The 19247-nt window shown below is 41.9% G+C and overlaps 1 non-coding gene across 1 annotated transcript; it reads left to right on the top strand.

Moving 5' to 3' along the window:
• The first annotated feature begins 11953 nt into the window (after positions 1-11953).
• LOC120254593 lies at positions 11954-12060 on the top strand. The gene has a single exon (XR_005534669.1). It is a non-coding gene; the product is annotated as a small nucleolar RNA R71 (small nucleolar RNA).
• The last annotated feature ends 7187 nt before the right edge of the window (positions 12061-19247 follow it).

Below are 19247 nucleotides of genomic sequence, written 5' to 3'. Positions count from 1 at the left end.
AACATATAAAAATAAAATACAACTCAAAACAACTGAAAAGCAATAAGATAAACTTAGAAAGAAAGTCCTTTCTGAGTGATACATGTCCAAAATAGAATACAGAAATAAAATAACAAAACATAGAAAGAAAGAAACCTAAAGATAAAGATGCCTCAAGCATCTCGCTCGAGTAGCTTCTGTAATGTGTCGAGACGCGCCATCATCTCGGCGTAGTTCGCAGCCTGTGTCATGCAAACCTCGGCTAGATCTGACAACAATACCCCTACAACACTCTCGAGCCTCTCAAAGCGATCATGGGCTCGAGATGGAGAAAATATGCACAATGGAGGTGGTTTCTATACTGCAGGGAGTACCTCTACCTCCATCTTCTCCTGCTGTGGCTGAAGAGCAGGTTGTGAATCCTCAGCAACATCACCCTCACCCGTGGCCGTCTCCGGTGGGGGCATGCCCATCACATAAACACCATCTAAATACCTCCGCACCATACCCATCAATTACATCCTCTCTAAGCTAAGGGAAGATGGTACAATGATCTTCTTTAGACCCTCTGATCACGTCCAACTAGCCCATCCCCATGATGAGTCAAATGATGTAAGGGTCTGAGAAGAGTATTCCTACCATGGCATACTATCCTTGATAACAAAGGTATTCTACCATGATGTGTCCCAAGTGGAGTGGCTTGCTCTGTACCATCGATTAGAGATAAAGCAACTCCTAGCGGCTCAGAACTATTGTACTGTCACCATGGCCGTTCACTGATCTGCTGAGAACAGCGTGGATATATCTGTAAGTTGGTCGGGAGAGGCACGTCGCCTTGGAAATCCCAGGCTCATACTGTCCCTGGCCACATAGCATATAGTAAGCCCGCTGCGGAGTCAAGCTGCCTGGGTAATCCATCAGTAACTGCTCGTACTCCTCCGTATCAGTGTAAGCCTCATCATAGAAACCCAAGTCGGTTAAAAAATTGAGTCACGCTCATGCTATGGTACTGTCTAAAGGCTCTAAGCTGTATAGCATCAGTGTTATCAAATTTGGAGTACGAACGGTGGAACTCAAACTACGACAACACCTCAAATGTCAATATATAGATAGCTAGCTCTCAGATGGACAATAATCGCCGTTAACTACCCAAAGAAATCAACTCCTCAACTTTATTTGCTATCTCATTGCCCAACTGAATCTCCGGTAATGCACTCAAGTCTGGAAAATGCGACTAGCTAAACTTGAGCTTCGATAAACGCTCGAACCGGACCTGATGTTCGAGAATAGTAAACTCCATTTTCTCTAGCGAAGGTTCATGAGGATGTTTTGCCGGCCACTTTCTTCGATCTGGGGGCCATTCTTGCAGGAATTGAAAAGAAATCGATCAAATTAAACTTGAAAAAACAATTCTGTAGAAATCCACACGGTCATGTGGAAATTCCATATGCCTGTGTGGATCTTCAGGGCATGACAGTTGCATGGCCGAATCCACAAAAGTCTATATAAATCATCTTAAATTCATCTACATTCATTCTACAATCATTCACTAGACATCTAATTATGATATTCAAGCAAAATCGAGCACATTAAGTAAAATAAACGAAGATTGGTGAAGAAAAAAGAAAAGGAAAGCTTACCGACGAAACGAGAATCAAAAGCTTCAAATACGGCTGGAAAACAAACCAAAAACTCTTTAAATAGACGGAGAGGGGGTCGGGAGATGAAAATGGATGCATTCCTCGAGTGTGGGAACATTTAGAAATGAAGAAGCGCAAATGAGTTTTTAAAGAAAAGGCACAGCACAATGTGTTTCTGTACAACCACTCGGGCGTGTGAAAATTACACATGCCCGTGTACCTCCACAGGAGAGCTCGACAAGGGTCATCAACAAGCCCCTGTGTGCTCTCGGGATGGCCATTTTCGCCTCTGAATGCATCCATGCAGATGTGTGGAAATTACCCATGCACGCAGGTGTGTGGAAATTACCCATGACTATGTGCCCGACCCACAGGGCTATGCACATGCCCTTGTGGCTTCTCTATTTCTCCCAAAAAAATTCTCCAAGTGTTCCACATGCCCCTGTCGAAATTCAACACTAGCGTGTGGAAGTTCACAAGGGGGCTCACAGGGGCAGCCACATACCCTTGTGTGCTCTCGGGATAGAGAGTTTTCTTTACAGAGTTTCACACGGGCGTGTGAAAATTACCCACTCCCGTGTGCCGCCAATAGGGTCATCCATAGGGGTATTCACATGCCCTTTGTGTCTTCTTGGGATGAAGTCCTTTCACTCTGCATAGATCCATACGCCCGTGTGGAAATTCCACATGGGTGTGTGATCGTCATAAGGTTGCTCACAAGGGCAGCCACACACCTTTATGTCTTCTTGGGATGGAGAAGTTGAGCTCTGAAAGGAAACACACGCCACTATGAAAATTTCACACGGCCGTGTGTTTTCTCTAGATGACTCAAAAAAATATCAGACTCCATAGAAGAAAACTCTGCACACTAATATACTCTAAAGAGACCGCATAAACAATGAAAAACTGACCAAAGGCTCTTGAAAACACGCTCAAGCGACCTAAAACTTGGCCAATTCCAATAAAGCACAATAAAACACCAATGATCCACAAGAAAAAAACACAACTATGACATATAAAACTCAAGACACCAACACTAAAGTTTTTATTCATGCAAAAACTAAACTATGACCTAGAAAAATAGTAAAAACTTGTTTTGCCTCCCAAGAAGTGCTTGTTTAAAGTCACTAAACTTGATGTACCTGTTCTTACCTCACGGGGGTTTACGAATAAATGTTGCCCTCTTACCTACACTTTGAAAGCACGATGAACATAATTTTTGCGAGGTAGAGGGGGAGTGATTGAGTTTGTTACCACTCAAGGGTTTGTTACCCTTACTTCATGAATGGTTGTCACCACTAATATTGGGGCACTTCTTGTGACATCTCCTTGATCTCTTGAGCTTTTGGATCATCCTCTTCATGACTCCCGGGGTAGGTTGCACCTTGTCCTCTAGACCAAGTTATAAAATTTCTTCATTCTCCATTTCTTGATTTAGCCACCCTTACAATGGGTCCAGACATAACATTTCCTACACATAATCATCAATCAACTCATCAGTAGTGTTAAGAAAATACAAAGTATCACCGAAATCAAGAGAATGTCACATGGCTTTGGCGAGGCGATATGTCAACTTGTCATCTCCAACTCTTAATGTCAATTCCCGCACCGTCTATGTCAATGAGAGCTTTAGAAGTGCTCAAGAATGGCCTCCTAAGTATCAATGGGACCTCAACATCCTCATCAACATCTAACGCCAAAAAGTTTGCAAGAAAGATATACTTATCAACTTTCACAAGTACATCCTCAATAATACCCCTTGGATGTTTAATTGATCGATCGGCTAGTTGAAGTGTCATCCGAGTATTTCTAGGTTCTCCCAAAACTAGCTTTTGAAAGAATGTATAAGGCATGACATTAATGCTAGCCCTTGAATCTACCAATGCCTTCTCTTCACCCAAGGTACCATTGTTACATGGAATGATGAAGCTACCGGGGTCCTTCTTCTTGTTTGGCATATTCTTTTGCAACACCGCCGAGCATGAAGCATCTAAGATCACAGATGCACTCTCCTCCAACTTCCTCTTGTTGGTCAAGATGTCTTTAAGGAACTTTGCATAGCGAGGCATTTGAGACAACGGATCCACAAATGGGATGTTGATATGTGATAAGTGCTTGAGTAGACATGTTTTTATGCATGTTTTACATACATTGAGCATCATATTTTATTCGGTTTATGTCTCATTTCGTGTATTGGGTGTTCTTTTTATGCATATAGGTTGTGAAGGCATTAGGGATTTCAAAAGGGAGCGAAGATAGGCTATCATGGCATAATATTGGGAGTTCTTGTACAAATCAAGTTGGAAGACACAAGAGGAGTTCGTTTTATGAGGAGATGTGTGCCAACTTCCATAGTTTTTGCAAGCCAAGTTATTAATGGAAGGGCACAAAGGCAGCCATGTCTCCACATTCCTCCTCTTTGTAAAGATTTCAAGACCTTTCAAGACGCATTGATGAAGGAAAAAGCCGTATAGCCTACCATATGATCGTGTGCCCGATCGTGTGGCCTTAAGAGGAGATTGTTTATCATCGCGTTTGTGGAAATCACCGTAGCGAAAGTGTCATGTAGCGAATTCATCGTAGCAGATTCATTCATGCGCTCGCGAAATTCCGCGACGCGCGTGGAAAATTCCACGCCGCAGCGGCGTGGAAAAATCCACGCGGGCGCGTGGGGGCACGTGACAGACGCGTTGTGAGGCCTATAAATAGCCGTTTTGCCCTATTCTTTCTCATCTTTTGTGCGGCTCTTGAGGGGTGAGACGGCTAGGGTTTGGAGAGGAGGTCTTTGCGGCTTTGGAGGCGCTTCGTCACCAACTTTGATCGATTCCTCCTCCGTCATAGCATCAAGGAAGCCACCGGTGAACCTAGCTTCGGAGTGGGTCCTTCAAGACGTCGAAGCTCTCCATCAAGGCCATCAGTTCATACATAAGGGGGTTTATTTCTATGGTTTTAATGTACTTTCATTCATTGATGGTGTGTTTTGTATGTTGCTCCATGGAGGGCTAAAACCCTAGAGGGTATTTGGGCTTGTGAACCCTAGGATTCTCATCTTTTGTGGATTTGCTTTGTGTTTCTATTTAATCCGAGTTTGATTAAGTTTCATTCTTGATTGTTTAATGCTTGCTTGCCTTATTGATCTTATGGTTATTTGGTTTGCATGATTTGTTGCCTTGGTGGGAGAGAGATCTCCATTAGGGTTAGAACCTCAAGATTGAAGAGGGTTGAGAGGGTGAATCATGAGATAGTGAAGTATCCCCTTTCCCCTCCGATTGGTGTATTCTATCTCCATTCCCTAAGCTCTATGCAACCATATTTGGTGGGAGGCGTGAGATTGCTCGATTTCTCCGCGGGACCTTGTAGGGGGTTAGGATCCTTCGCGGGAATTAGGGTTGGATCAATCTTTAGGGAATTGGATACACAATTTGGAATCCCTAGAGTGCTTTTGCGGTCATATGTGGTGTGAGGTGTTGAGATTGAGCGATTTCTCCACCGGGACCTCGTAGGGGACTAGTATCGGTGATCTAGAGATAGACCCGATTATGTTTGGATTTCCACGACTTAACTTACTCATCATAGAAACACTTTTGCTTATCCGGTACCTAATACACGAATCCTAGGGGAGCAATGCCCGAATACCCCACTTTTTACTTGATTGAGATTCTTCCTCCATTTTACCCTTGCATATTCGTCTCCGGTGTTCATCTCTTCGCACATTAGATCACCACACTATCCCATTATCATTAGGCTAGATAGCGGAGAAGAAGTTAGTACTAGTAGCCCTGTTCCTCGTGGATTCGACTACCCGACTCACCGGGTATTTATTACTCGACACCCGTGCACTTGCGGTACACACGCATATTCGGACGTGTCAAGTTTTTTTGGCGCCGTTGCCGGGGAATAGGATACTAGGAACGCTAGGACTTTTGTTGCTCTAGCCATTTATCCATTTTTTTCATTTTTATTTTTTTCTATTCCACACTTTCTTTTTCTTCCATCATTCTCATCGGTTTTTTTATTTTGTTTTTCATCCATTTCACTTTATCTTCTTCCACCGTTCTATTTTTGTTTTTATTTTTGTCTTACTTTACTTTTTCTTGCATGGAACTTGAATGATGATTAATCCAATTTGTAGACTTATATTTTTCAGGTTGATGCTCTCACTAGAAAAACTTGATCAATTTATCAATGTTCATCAACAACACAATCCATATCGCATCAACTATCATCCAAATCAAAGGAGCTACCCAAACCTCTTGTGGGATATTGATGGACAACAATGGGAAGCACCTCAACAAGAATTTCAGATGGGATGAGAAGCTTGAAGATGATGTACTTCGGTTGGAAAGAGTGTTACCGAGATTTATTGAAGCCACCGATGCTCGTTTCCAAAATATTGAGGCCACATTAAGTTGTCACGAGGTCTCCATCAAAAAAACATTGAACATCAATTAGGAGAGATCTTGGACATGCTTGCTAAGGAAAAAAGAAGAATTTGAACAAGCAAGGCAAGTATCTCCGGGGACATGATGAGGCCATGAGCAACATTGAAGAAATTGGGCAAATTGAGTACATTGAGGGTGGAAAAATGAAAAAGAAAGAAGTTGAACATCATCTTTGAGATTTTTGGATTGTGTGAATGAAGATTATGCTTGTGAACGAGGAAATTTTTCAAGGGGATTTGCTAGTCTCATGTTCTTTCCAAGTTGAAAAATACACAAGAAGAAGCAAATCCCCAAGGTAATGGAACAAGCATTTCTCTTTGGGATTGATCAAATCTTACAATGCAAGAAAGAGACTTTGGGAAGGGAAGAAGATGTGGGTAGGAGATTGAAACCATCCAATGACCCACCTATGCTAATCTTGGACAATTCCCAACCCAAATTGTTTCCTTGGAGGCCAAAAGTAAGATGGTTGGACTCTCCAACAAATACTTCATCCCGGCAAGTTGACTCTTGGTTTAAAGGAAGTAGCTATGCAATGTCTAGTCGGGAGGAACACACTCTTTTCAAGCCTCCATAAGGTAAGGAAGAGGTACGTCAAGCTTAGTGACGTAAAACAAGCGCTTCTTGGGAGGCAACCCAAGTTTTTAAATGTTTTCTAGTTTAGATTTTCATTTCTGCAGTAATAAATTCATGAGTGGGTGCTTTGATGAATTTTTGTTGGTGTTGAAGTTTTCATGGAAAATTTTGGTGATTTAACTTGATTTTCGTGTATGTGGCATGGTTTAGGGAGTAATTCATGTTTATAGTTGAAGAATTAGTGTTAATTTGAAGTTTGGAGCCTTGCGTGGACTGTCTGCAGAAATTTTGCAGCTCACACGGTCGCGTGGAATTTCCACGCGGCCGTGTACAGTACCCACGCGGGGGTGTGGAATTTCCACACCCCCATGTGGCTTATAAGAACATGAGGGGTCACTTTTCATTATCTTCATCACTTATACCCTTCATGTCCCACTTCTCCATCTTCAAGAATCCAAACTTTTGAGCACAAAACTAAGTTCTTCAACTCCTTTGAGATTTAAAAGTGTTTTGCCGGCATTTGCATTAAGTTTCCTTCACCAATTTGCACCGGTAAGCTTCATCTTCTCCCATTTTCTCCATGCTCTTATTTTGCCAATCCATGAAGTTTTCTTGGTTTATAAGTGTTGTTTTTCATGAAAAATTATGTAGAAACACTTTAGAATGTATGGATCGAAAACTTTTGGAAGCGTTGGAGCCCAATCATGGCTTCTTGGCCATGGTTGGGCGCCCACGCGCGCGTGGCCGCCCACACGCCCGCGTGGCGATGGCTGACCGCTTGGGCAGCGCTCCCCACGCGTGCGCGGCTGCCACGCCCACGCGCCCGCGGCGTGCGCTGGCCCAGCCGCGGCGTGGGCGGCCCACGCTGGGCGCTGCGCCCAGCGCCCAGCGCGCCCGCGTGGGCTGGCCAGCCCAGCGCGTTGGCCCAGCGGCCCGCGTGGCGCCCGGCCGAGACGAGCGCGCACGCAGCGCTGGCGTGGCTTCCCCACGCCCTGCGTGGGGCTGGAAAAAGCACCCAATAAGGCCAAAAAAGTGCTTGGCTTGTCCTCCACGCCCGCGTGGAGCCCTGTACTCATCAAATTCATGCTTAACTGACTTCTTTTGAAGCTTTATTTGCAGGTATGACACCAAGGACCGAAAAAAACTTGTTTCGAAATGCTTTGATTTCATACGGTTAACCTTGGATGAGAAGATTATTTTTGGCACACCGGCAACACCGTAAGACGACGTTGATGCTTGAGGCGTCCCACTCATGATTCTTTTAGTTTTCTTTACTTTTTGTTTTCATTTTTTTAGTTTTTCTTTATTTTTAGTCTTTTTCTTTATTTGTTTATCTTTTTAGACTTTAGTTAACTTTGTGTTTTTGTTTTGTTTGTGCAGTTTGTGCTTCATGTGTTTACTAATAAGAACTCGTATGTCTTTTCTTTTTGTTGAGCTTCACTGAACCCCTTATATACGTGCAGATGGCCTTGAGAGTGATGTTGATGGTGTTTTAGTCATAGACACGATCATGTGCGTTATCACATGGTCGTGTGAGCTTCACAACCCGATGAACACATACACCCATGAGTTAGGCTTCACCAACCGATTAATGAGGAGTTCAGGGGAGTATTGTTTTAATTGCATTCCCACACACATTATGCTTCCATTGTTATTATTTTTATTGTGCTTGCATGCGTACATTGAGGACAATGTACATCTTAAGTGTGGGGGAGGGTTCACCTTATACATGACCTTTTACTTGTGTTTTCATGAGCATGCTCTTGTTGCCAATGAAGGTTCACCTTAGGGTTAAGAGTTTAATTCTTAGTTTTTGGAGGTTATAAACATGGATTTTATCATGCTCTAGTTTTCATCCAATTTCATTGAATATTTTTTGTCCGATTGCTCTTTGTGCACTTCTCTCACTCATTAGACCTATGAAGACTCTAGTTCATTATGTTTTGGGACTTTAGTATGCTAGTTTTTATTTATATCAGAAAAAAATCAGAAAAATCAGAAAAATTGAAAAAAAAAATTTTGGAAATTGTTTGTTGTTTGTACATAGGGGGTGGAAAGAGCTACCACCCATGATGTATGTAGCTACTCTCATAAGTCGGATATTTGTTATGCCCCTAATGAGAGAAAAGAGCTATCTCATGGGATGTGTGAAAGCTACCATCCTCGGTAGAAAAGAGCTACCACCTCAAAAGTGTGAAAGCCAATCGGGAGGCATCTTGGGAAAGGGCTACCTTAGAGGTTGTGTGAAGCTACTACCTATTCTTTCTGTTTATAAATAATTCCCATATTAATAAGAACTTGGTAGTGGACATAGTGTTGACATGAGTTGATTTTCACACACACACGCATTCGGATTTTATCACATTCAATTTTTGATTGGATTGTTTGCTAGAGCATTGATTGTTTTTGTCTAGTGTTTTGATTCTCTCCATGACTGTAGAATTTTTATTCTTGTACTCATTTTGGTGAACCTAAGGCCAAGCACTTCTCTTTTCTTTCCATAGGTATAATGTTTAATTTTGCTTGAGGACAAGCAAAGACTTAAGTGTGGGGGAGTTTGATAAGTGCTTGAGTAGACATGTTTTTATGCATGTTTTACATACATTGAGCATCATATTTTATTCGGTTTATGTCTCATTTCGTGTATTGGGTGTTCTTTTATGCATATAGGTTGTGAAGGCATTAGGATTTCAAAAGGGAGCGAAGATAGGCTATCATGGCATAATATTGGGAGTTCTTGTACAAATCAAGTTGGAAGACACAAGAGGAGTTCTTTTATGAGGAGATGTGTGCCAACTTCCATAGTTTTGCAAGCCAAGTTATTAATGGAAGGGCACAAAGGCAGCCATGTCTCCACATTCCTCCTCTTTGTAAAGATTTCAAGACCTTTCAAGACGCATTGATGAAGGAAAAGCCGTATAGCCTACCATATGATCGTGTGCCCGATCGTGTGGCCTTAAGAGGAGATTGTTTATCATCGCGTTTGTGGAAATCACATGTAGCGAAAGTCTCTGTAGCGAATCGTAGACGATTCATCGTAGCGAATTCATCGTCACGCGCCCGCGGAAATTCCGCGACCGCGTGGAAATTCCTGCAGCCCACGCGGGCGCGTGGAAAATCCACGCGGGCGCGTGGGGGCACGTGACAGACGCGTTGTGAGGCCTATAAATAGCCGTTTTGCCCTATTCTTTCTCATCTTTTGTGCGGCTCTTGAGGGGTGAGACGGCTAGGGTTTGGAGAGGAGGTCTTTGCGGCTTTGGAGGCGCTTCGTCACCAACTTTGATCGATTCCTCCTCCGTCATAGCATCAAGGAAGCCACCGGTGAACCTAGCTTCGGAGTGGGTCCTTCAAGACGTCGAAGCTCTCCATCAAGGCCATCAGTTCATACATAAGGGGGTTTATTTCTATGGTTTTAATGTACTTTCATTCATTGATGGTGTGTTTTGTATGTTGCTCCATGGAGGGCTAAAACCCTAGAGGGTATTTGGGCTTGTGAACCCTAGGATTCTCATCTTTTGTGGATTTGCTTTGTGTTTCTATTTAATCCGAGTTTGATTAAGTTTCATTCTTGATTGTTTAATGCTTGCTTGCCTTATTGATCTTATGGTTATTTGGTTTGCATGATTTGTTGCCTTGGTGGGAGAGAGATCTCCATTAGGGTTAGAACCTCAAGATTGAAGAGGGTTGAGAGGGTGAATCATGAGATAGTGAAGTATCCCCTTTCCCCTCCGATTGGTGTATTCTATCTCCATTCCCTAAGCTCTATGCAACCATATTTGGTGGGAGGCGTGAGATTGCTCGATTTCTCCGCCGGGACCTTGTAGGGGGTTAGGATCCTTCGCCGGGAATTAGGGTTGGATCAATCTTTAGGAATTGGATACACAATTTGGAATCCCTAGAGTGCTTTGCGGTCATATGTGGTGTGAGGTGTTGAGATTGAGCGATTTCTCCACCGGGACCTCGTAGGGGACTAGTATCGGTGATCTAGAGATAGACCCGATTATGTTTGGATTTCCACGACTTAACTTACTCATCATAGAAACACTTTGCTTATCCGGTACCTAATACCTGAATCCTAGGGGGAGCAATGCCCGAATACCCCACTTTTACTGATTGAGATTCTTCCTCCATTTTACCCTTGCATATTTGTCTCCGGTGTTCATCTCTTCGCACATTAGATCACCACACTATCCCATTATCATTAGGCTAGATAGCAGAGAAGAAGTTAGTACTAGTAGCCCTGTTCCCTGTGGATTCGACTACCCGACTCACCGGGTATTTATTACTTCGACACCCGTGCACTTGCGGTACACACACGCATATTCGGACGTGTCAATATGCAACTACTTGAATAGACCCAAAAACTTCTTGTATTGCTCATCATTTTTGTCATCCTTCAGCCTTGAGGGGTAAGGAATTCTTAGCTTGTAAGTTGAGGGTACCACCTCTTTCTCTTTAGCTCTCTACTCAACCTCCACTTCTTTGGGTGACTCAACCATTATCTTCTTGGTATAGAGCTTACTCTCAACTTCACGACCACTCCTCAAAGTGATCGCCTTCAATTGTTCTTTTGGGTTTACCTCCGTGTTGCTAGGCAAACTATGTTGAGGTCTTTCTGAAAGTGACTTTGCAATTTGTCACGCATGGTTCTCCAAATTATGCAACGATGAGGTGTGGTTGTGAAGTTTGGCTTCAACCGACTGAAATCGTGTATTCAAAGATTGAATGAACTTGGTTAAAGCTTTCTCTAAATCAGTCATCTGGCTCTCGAACCCTGAAAATTTGTTCTCTATATTCGGGGCTTGTTGTTATTGTTGTTGGAAATGCAGTGGTGGCGTAGCCTTCTGCCGCCCTTAATTACTGCAAGAAAGGTTTGGGTGGCTCCTCTACCTTGGATTATAGCTATTGCTATACAGATTTCCTTGACCTCTCATTGCATTTCCTATAAAATCCACCTCTTCCACTGAAGTTGTACCAGAAATAGCAATCTGGAAATCAGATGAATCATGTCTTTCCCCAGACCAAGTGCAACTCATCACTGCTGCCACTCTAGGAGAAGTTTGAGTGTCTAACGTCTTGCTCAAAGACTCAACCTAGGCTGCCAATGATGTGAATGCATCGATCTCATGAAGTCTGGCTACCTTCTTCTTATCTCGTGTATTCCACTAATAACTATTCATAGCCATCTCTTCAATAAGATGTCGGGCTTCTTCAAGGGTTTTACTGCCTAAGGTGCCTCTCGCTGTAGCATCAAGTAATTGCTTCATGCTTAGGTTCAAACCATTGTAAAAGGTGTGGATAATCATCCATTCGGGGAACCCATGTTGAGGACATTTCCACAGGAGATCCTTGAACCTTTCCCATAACTTAAAAACAGACTCCAATTCCATTTACAAAAAAGTGGATATTTCATTCCTTAGCTTCGCAGATTTTCCAGGAGGGAAATTTTGAGCTTGCAAAGCTTCTACCATCTCCTCCCAAGTAGTGATCGATGCTCGAGGTAATGAATGTAACCATTGCTTTGCTCTCCCCTTCAAAAAAAAATGGGAAGGCCCTCAACTTGATAGAATGATCTTTGACTCCATTAATCTTGAGCTTGTCGCACACTTCCAAGAAATTCTTGATGTGGTTGTTCGGATCCTCATCGGCCAAACCATTAAAATGTGCTGACTGTTGTAACATTTTGATGGAGCCTAGCTTAAGCTCAAAACTCTGAGCTGTAATCAGTGGCCTCATAATGCTAGATTACATGCCAAGAACTATGGGTCTTGCATAATCTGACAGTGTCCTCTGTTGCTTATGTTGTTCTGCCATATTATCAGACATTTCAACTTCTATCTCAGCTTGATTTGTCTGTTCTTGTATAGGATCCTTTCTCCATCTATGAGTTTTTCCAATATCCGGATCGCCTTCAACCAATGTCTAAGGGTTGCCTTGGGTCATAACCTAGAGTTGGAATCAAAGAAAGAAAAGGAAATAAGAATGATGGAAGAGTAAGAAAGTGTGAAATAGAAGGTGCTAAATAGCTAAAATAGTAAAAGTACAAATGCTTCCAAAATGCCTATTCCCCAACAACGCGCAAAAAACTTAACACACCCCTTGAATGTGTGTACATGCAAGTGTCTGAGTCATCGAGTAATAAAAATACCCGGTGAGTGGGTGAGTTGAATCCATAGGGAATAGTTGTTCAAAAGCACAAAGTATTGCTATTTAGCAAGAGTGAAAACTAATTTGTGATGTTGCTTCAAAATATCAATGCAAATGAAAGTAAAAGAAAGAAGATGAAGCACGAGGAATAAAGAGAGACAATCGATGATAAAATGGGGTACTTGGACAATGCTCACCTTAGGACTATTGTTTTCAAGTGCAAAAACTAATATTATGCCTCTAATTGAAATTTAATGAGTCATGGAGATCCAAAGATACACGGTCCTAAACCTAAGGTCAACTGTGACTAGTTCTTTACACTATGCAACGGTGGAAAGAGATACTCTCGACGCCTCATACTATGTAGGACTGCTTGAAGCTCAAGGGATTCCAAGTGATAAATGTTATTCCCTAATATAGATTCAACTCTTTGGTTTAGGCGAAAGATTCCTAATCAAGATTAGGCCCTAACACTAAGGATTACTTCAACACTTCACTCTGTTGCTCTCAACTAAGCCCCAATGGAGTTTGTCTCGTAGAACTTCACTCTATTGCGACTACAAAGGACTTTTGGAACGTGGAGGTAGGATAAATCACGTCGGAAGGAAAATGAGACATTCTGCTACCTCTTGACTCACCCTCTCAACTATCTTCAACATCGCTAAGTCTAATCCTAATGAAGTTGTCACCCCTTCATAGGATTATCTAGATAGATTGTCAACCCTAGTGTCACTCCAAAGGAAAATGAAATCAATAAACACACAAGATTGAAACTCAATTAAAACATCAAATAAAGGAAACATAATAAGAGTCAATGGAACAAGATCATCCTAGGGTTTGCAAGTCCAAGAACCTACTAGGGGTTTAGCTCTCCATAGAGCAATACAAAATCAATAATGAAATCAAAAGTAAATGCAAGCAATACATAGAGAAAACCCCCTTGTCATTCGTATCGATGGTCTTGAGGAGCCTCCTTGTCTTCTCCAAGGACTCCTTTGTTAAGCCTAGGGCACACTTCGCTGAATTGATGCCGACGAAAGATCCCCCAATAGCTCTTCTCCAAAGGGAATCGATGTTGAATGCCATAGAACCGCTCCTAAAACCCTGCAAAAGCATCTCCAAACCCTAGCCGAGCTCTCCCCAAAATATAAGTCAAAGATAGGGATGAAGATCCTAAATAAAAACTCTCAAAGCGGTATTTATAGAGGGCTGAAATATGGCATCTACAGTGGCATGTGGAAATTTCCACTGCAGTCGTGTGGATTTCCAGGTTGCGTTTCCTACGTGCTATGAATAGTAGCTGCTATAGTGATTTTACTATAGTAAACTGCAGCAGTACTTTTCCAAAATACTCCTGAATTCATTCTCTTCATCGAGGCTGTACCATCTCATTGGTCTGAAGCATCAATTTTTTAAAGCAAATAACGTAGTGCCGAGTGATCTTTGTAAATAACAACTTTCAATAAAATTAAATATGTGATAAATTTATCAAACGTGAACACCACAGCTAATAACTTTTTTTTGTGTCATACAATTTTCTTATCTATCTGCCATTATCTTGCTCGCATAGTAAATCAACTCAAAATGTTTATCCTTTCTCTACCTAAGTATGACACCCACTACAAAATCACTAGAATCAGAAAATGAATTCAAATTTGAAAGCACAATCTAGAGCGGCCATGATTGGAGCTCTAATTGTTGTTTTCTTAAGAGTATTCAATGCATCTAGACAATCCTGAGTAAGCTCAAAAGGAACGTCCTTTTCAAGTAGCTTAGTTAGAGCCTAGCTATTTTGGAAAAATCCTTCATAAATCTCACGTAGAATCTAGTATGTCGAAAGAAACATCTAATAGCCTTAGCTATGGTAGGGTCCAATAGCTTTACAATAGTTTCATTCTTAGCCATATTTACTACTATACCCCTATATGAAACCTTATGGCTTAAAACTGTTCTTTCTTGAACCATAAAGTCACACTTTCCCAATTAAGCACTAAGTTTTTCTTTGTATATTACCTTAGCACTCGATCAAAATTACAAAGGAAAAAAAAATCAAAAGAATCACCAAACATAGAAAATCCATACATAAATACTTCTATGATATCTTACTAAGCCATCAAAGATGACCATCATATACCTTTGGAAAGTGGTTTGTATATTGTACAATCTAAATTAAAGGGCGTTAAGCAATTAGTGAACCTGAAAGTCTATCCTAAAATAGTACTATGAATGACAAATAAGCACTCAAGAATCATGTCATTGAATGGCAAGAGGAAATGATCCTTACAAGTAGCGTCATTAGGGTTTTTGTAATCTATGTACACTTGTCACCCAGTCATGATGCTTATAGGGATCAACTCATTCTTTTGTTTAGCACTACTGTGAACCTTCTTTTTCAAACACAATCTACACAGCACTTACCTAAGGAGTGAAATAGAATGAATAAATGAATAGCTAAGAAAACAAAGTGCAAAAGTATCTCTAAACGCCTACTCCCCGACAAATCGTCAAAAAAACTTGACAACGCCCGCTTGCATATGTCCCATAAGTGCAAGAATTTGTCGAAAGTAATAAAATCCAGGTGAGTGGGTATCATATCCACAGGGAGTACGGAGTAAAAATACTAAAATTGTTTCTTAACTAAGCGAAATATGAATAGTGATTTGTGTGGTAAGATGTAATGCAAACAAAAGTAAAAGAGACAAGAGAGAGAGCACAAGTAAAGAAGAAGTAAGGCAATTGATATAAATGGGGTACTCGGATATTGATCCGCCTAGGACAATCGTTTCAAGTGCAAAAACCCTCTATTATGCTTCCTAACTAATGCATTAATGAGTCGTGGAGATCCTTTAATACATGGTCCCAAATCTAAGATCAACCATGCCTAACCCTATACATGTCCCGGAGGAGAAATTGAACAATCTCTCAACCTCGCACTCATATAGAATTGCAATGAGTTCTAGGGATTCCAAGTGATAAATCCTCTTCCCAAATGTAGACCTAACCCTTTGGTCTAGGCAGAAGGTCCTTAGCCACAATTAAGCCCTAGATGCTAAAATCACTTCAACACTTCACTCCATTGCACTCGCAACTAAGCCCCAGCGGAAGGTCATCCCTTAGCCCATTCACTCTATTATGACCGCAAAGAACTCGAGGGAATTGGAGGTAGAATAAATCACACCCGGAGGAAAGAGGGATGCTCCACTATCTCTCGACTGACCCTCTCAACCCTCTTCAATCTAGCTTTGTCTAACTCTCGTGGTGTGTCACTCACTCACAAGGGTTACCAACAAGAACTCTCAACCCTAGTGTGACTCTAAGGGAGTATTCATACAATCAATGCATTCAAGATTGGAACTCAATAAAAACATCAATTAATGAAAGCATAATAACAAGGTTCAATGAAACGAATACATCCTAGGATTCACAATCCAAGTACCCACTAGGGGGTTTAGCTCTCCATGGAGCTAATTACAATCAATGAAATCGAATGTAAAAAGCAATGAATCCATAGAAAAAAACCCCTCGATAATCATGACGATGGTCTTGTGGAGAGTCCTCTACTAAAGTCAAAGGTTCCTTTGTCCGGCCTAGGATACACCTCGCCGGGATGCGTGCTCGACAGCTCTCGAACTAACCTTCTTCCAAGCGGGTGCAATGTAAGAGGTATAGAACCTCTCCCAATCCCTAGCCAATACCTCTCAAAACCCTAGCCACAACCCTCTCTCAAGTTGGGGAAAAGATGGAATTCTGAAATCACGGCTGAAATCGGCCTTAAATAGGGCTAGAATCGAGAATCCACACGCCCATGTGAATATTTCACTGCGGCTCGTGTGGAATTTCCACACGCCCGTGTGGCTTCTCTAGATAACTCCTTCTTCGGCTAGCCATGAACAGTACCTACTATAGTATTTTCTTTGCGATTGCTTCTAAAGTGGCACCTCTCTGTGCGGTCAGAAACACTCCCGAAACCATGCTTTTTCATTGAGAGTAGCATGAGCAGGGACTGCGTTTACGTCGTAGATCACTTTGCTTCTTCAATGAATGACCGCGTTGGTGGAGATCTTGTTAGACATGCACAAGCCAGAATACTTAGAATGTGACTGCCTCTATGCCCCTCCAAATCATTGTTCTAGCTTGAATACAAGGAGGTTGGCACACATTCTAGCATCTTAAACCCGACTTATATCTTGAGTGTTTGAACCTTCTCAAGATTTCCTCCAAATGGTGCACTCACGATCTACATTGGCTTCTTTCTCTAAGATTCGGCTTCGTAACCCTATCTGCATGCAAGTAACATAAATACACACATATTAGCGTTAAAACCTGATAAGAGTAATGCTCATCATAAAGATAGAACACTTCGTATTCTTATCACACAAGCACTTATCAAATTCCCCCACACTTAAGCTTTTGCTTGTCCTCAAGCAAAAATTAAAACATTATATGCATAGATGAAGGAAATATTTGAAGTGCTTGGCCTTAGGTTCACCAAAAGCATGCAAAGAGAGCATTCTACTAGTAAGGGAGATTTCAACACTAAGTACGAAAAATCAATGCTCTACCTAAAACTTGAATAAAAAATGACAACAAACCAGAAATCGTGTAAGTGTGTGAACTCACTCAAGTTAACCCAAAGTATACTCCTCAAAGTTCTATGTATAGGTGACTTATTTATCTACAAAAGGTAACAAAAATTCAAAAAGTGTAGTAGCTTCACACATCCTCTAAGGTAGCCGTTTCCAAAGCGGCCGCTAAGGTGGCTTTCACACTTTCTAGGTGCTAGCTCTTTCTACCTGGGTGGTAGCTTTCACACATCCCATGAGATAACTCTTTCTCTCATTAGGGCATAACTAGTATCCGACTTATGAGATTTGCTTCATACATCATAGGTGGTAGCTCTTTCCAGCCAACAAGCACAACTAAACAACAAAACTATTTTGTTCTTTCTTTTCATTTTTCCATTTTTTCAAAAATAACTAATGAAACAACAATAACTAGTCCCTTTAACATCGAACATGAGTTTCCAAAAGAGTTTAAAGAGATAGTAGTGCAACAAGTGTCAACCGGGCAAAAATTCCTATAAATTCAAGCAAAAACTATAGCATGAAGACATTCAATGTTAAGAATTCTCCTATATTCAAGAATACAATCATTGTAACTAAGGTGAACCGCCATTGGCTATGTGAGCATGTATAATAATCAAGACTAATATAAAAGAGATGTGTGCACTATGAAAATCCCCCCCACACTTAAGTTGTATATTGTCCCCAATGTACATATGCAAGCTCACTCATGATGTATATAGATCAAGAATAAATTCGGGAGAAAGCAACCAAAAACAATACTCCCCTGACTAATAATGTTGCATTTGATGGAGCTAATTTGTTGGGAGTGGTGTTCCAATGGGTTGTGAAGCACACACGGCCAAGTGCCGAAGCACCTTGGCCGTGTCTATGACAAGTTCTAAATTCCCATGATGACAAGACCCATCTACATGCATACACGAGGGGGTTCGAGTAAAAGCTCAATAAAAAATAAAAACCAGCTCGAGTAAATAAAAGATAGAGAAATGAATACAACTCGAGAGAACAAAATGAAAATAAACTCAGAAGGAAAATCCTTTCTGAGTATACAGCTCCAAAATGAAATACAAAAAGTAATAAAATGAAGGAAAATAAATCAAGTGTCGGTGCCGCGCTCTGGCTCCTCTGCTGCTGCGGGTGTTAGATCGAAGGGTCTTTGGTGGAGGTGGTAATGGTGATGCTTGGGATGGAGTGCGAGGGAGTCCTTGGCCATAAGACAAATGACGAGGAGACGTCTCACTCTAGAATTTGCTGTAGCGTGTTAAAACGTGCCATAAACTCTGTATACTGTGTAGCCTGCATAACCAGAACCTCAGCAATCTCTGCTCTGGCCTCAGTGACCTCTGTCCGTATCACCCCACAGTATTCTCGAGCCTCTCAAAGTAATCATGGGCTTGAGATGGTGAAAACATGCGTACCGGGGGTGTGTCCTCTGCCACCGGAGGTGCATCGATCTCCATCTTTGTCGACGGAAGCTCAGGAACAGGCTGCGAAGCCTCGACATCATAACCCTCCTCCTTATCTATCTCTAGAGCTGGTAGAACCTGCGGACCATACCCATCAATCTCATCGTCTCCAGGCTCAGGGAGGCAGGTATACTCATTTTCTCAGCCCCGCGAATCGCGTCCAAGAGACCCATACCCAAGACTAGTCTCGAAATGTAAGGGCCTGAGAAGATCGCTCCCAATCTGGCATACTTCCCCTAATGTCGGATGTACTCTGCGACGATATGCCCCAGATGAATCGGTATGCACTGAACCATCGAATACAGGTACAGAAGCTCCTGACGGCTCAGGACACCAGTGCTATCAGCACGGCCATTCACCGACCTGCTCAGAATGGCATATAAATATCGTTATGCAGGTCAGGAAAGGCACGTG

Source organism: Dioscorea cayenensis, unplaced genomic scaffold (genome assembly GCF_009730915.1).
Source record: "Dioscorea cayenensis subsp. rotundata cultivar TDr96_F1 unplaced genomic scaffold, TDr96_F1_v2_PseudoChromosome.rev07_lg8_w22 25.fasta BLBR01000522.1, whole genome shotgun sequence".
Taxonomy (NCBI): Eukaryota; Viridiplantae; Streptophyta; class Magnoliopsida; order Dioscoreales; family Dioscoreaceae; genus Dioscorea; species Dioscorea cayenensis.
The sequence above is the reverse complement of the archived record's forward strand: the minus strand, read 5'-3'. Positions and strand labels throughout refer to the sequence as shown.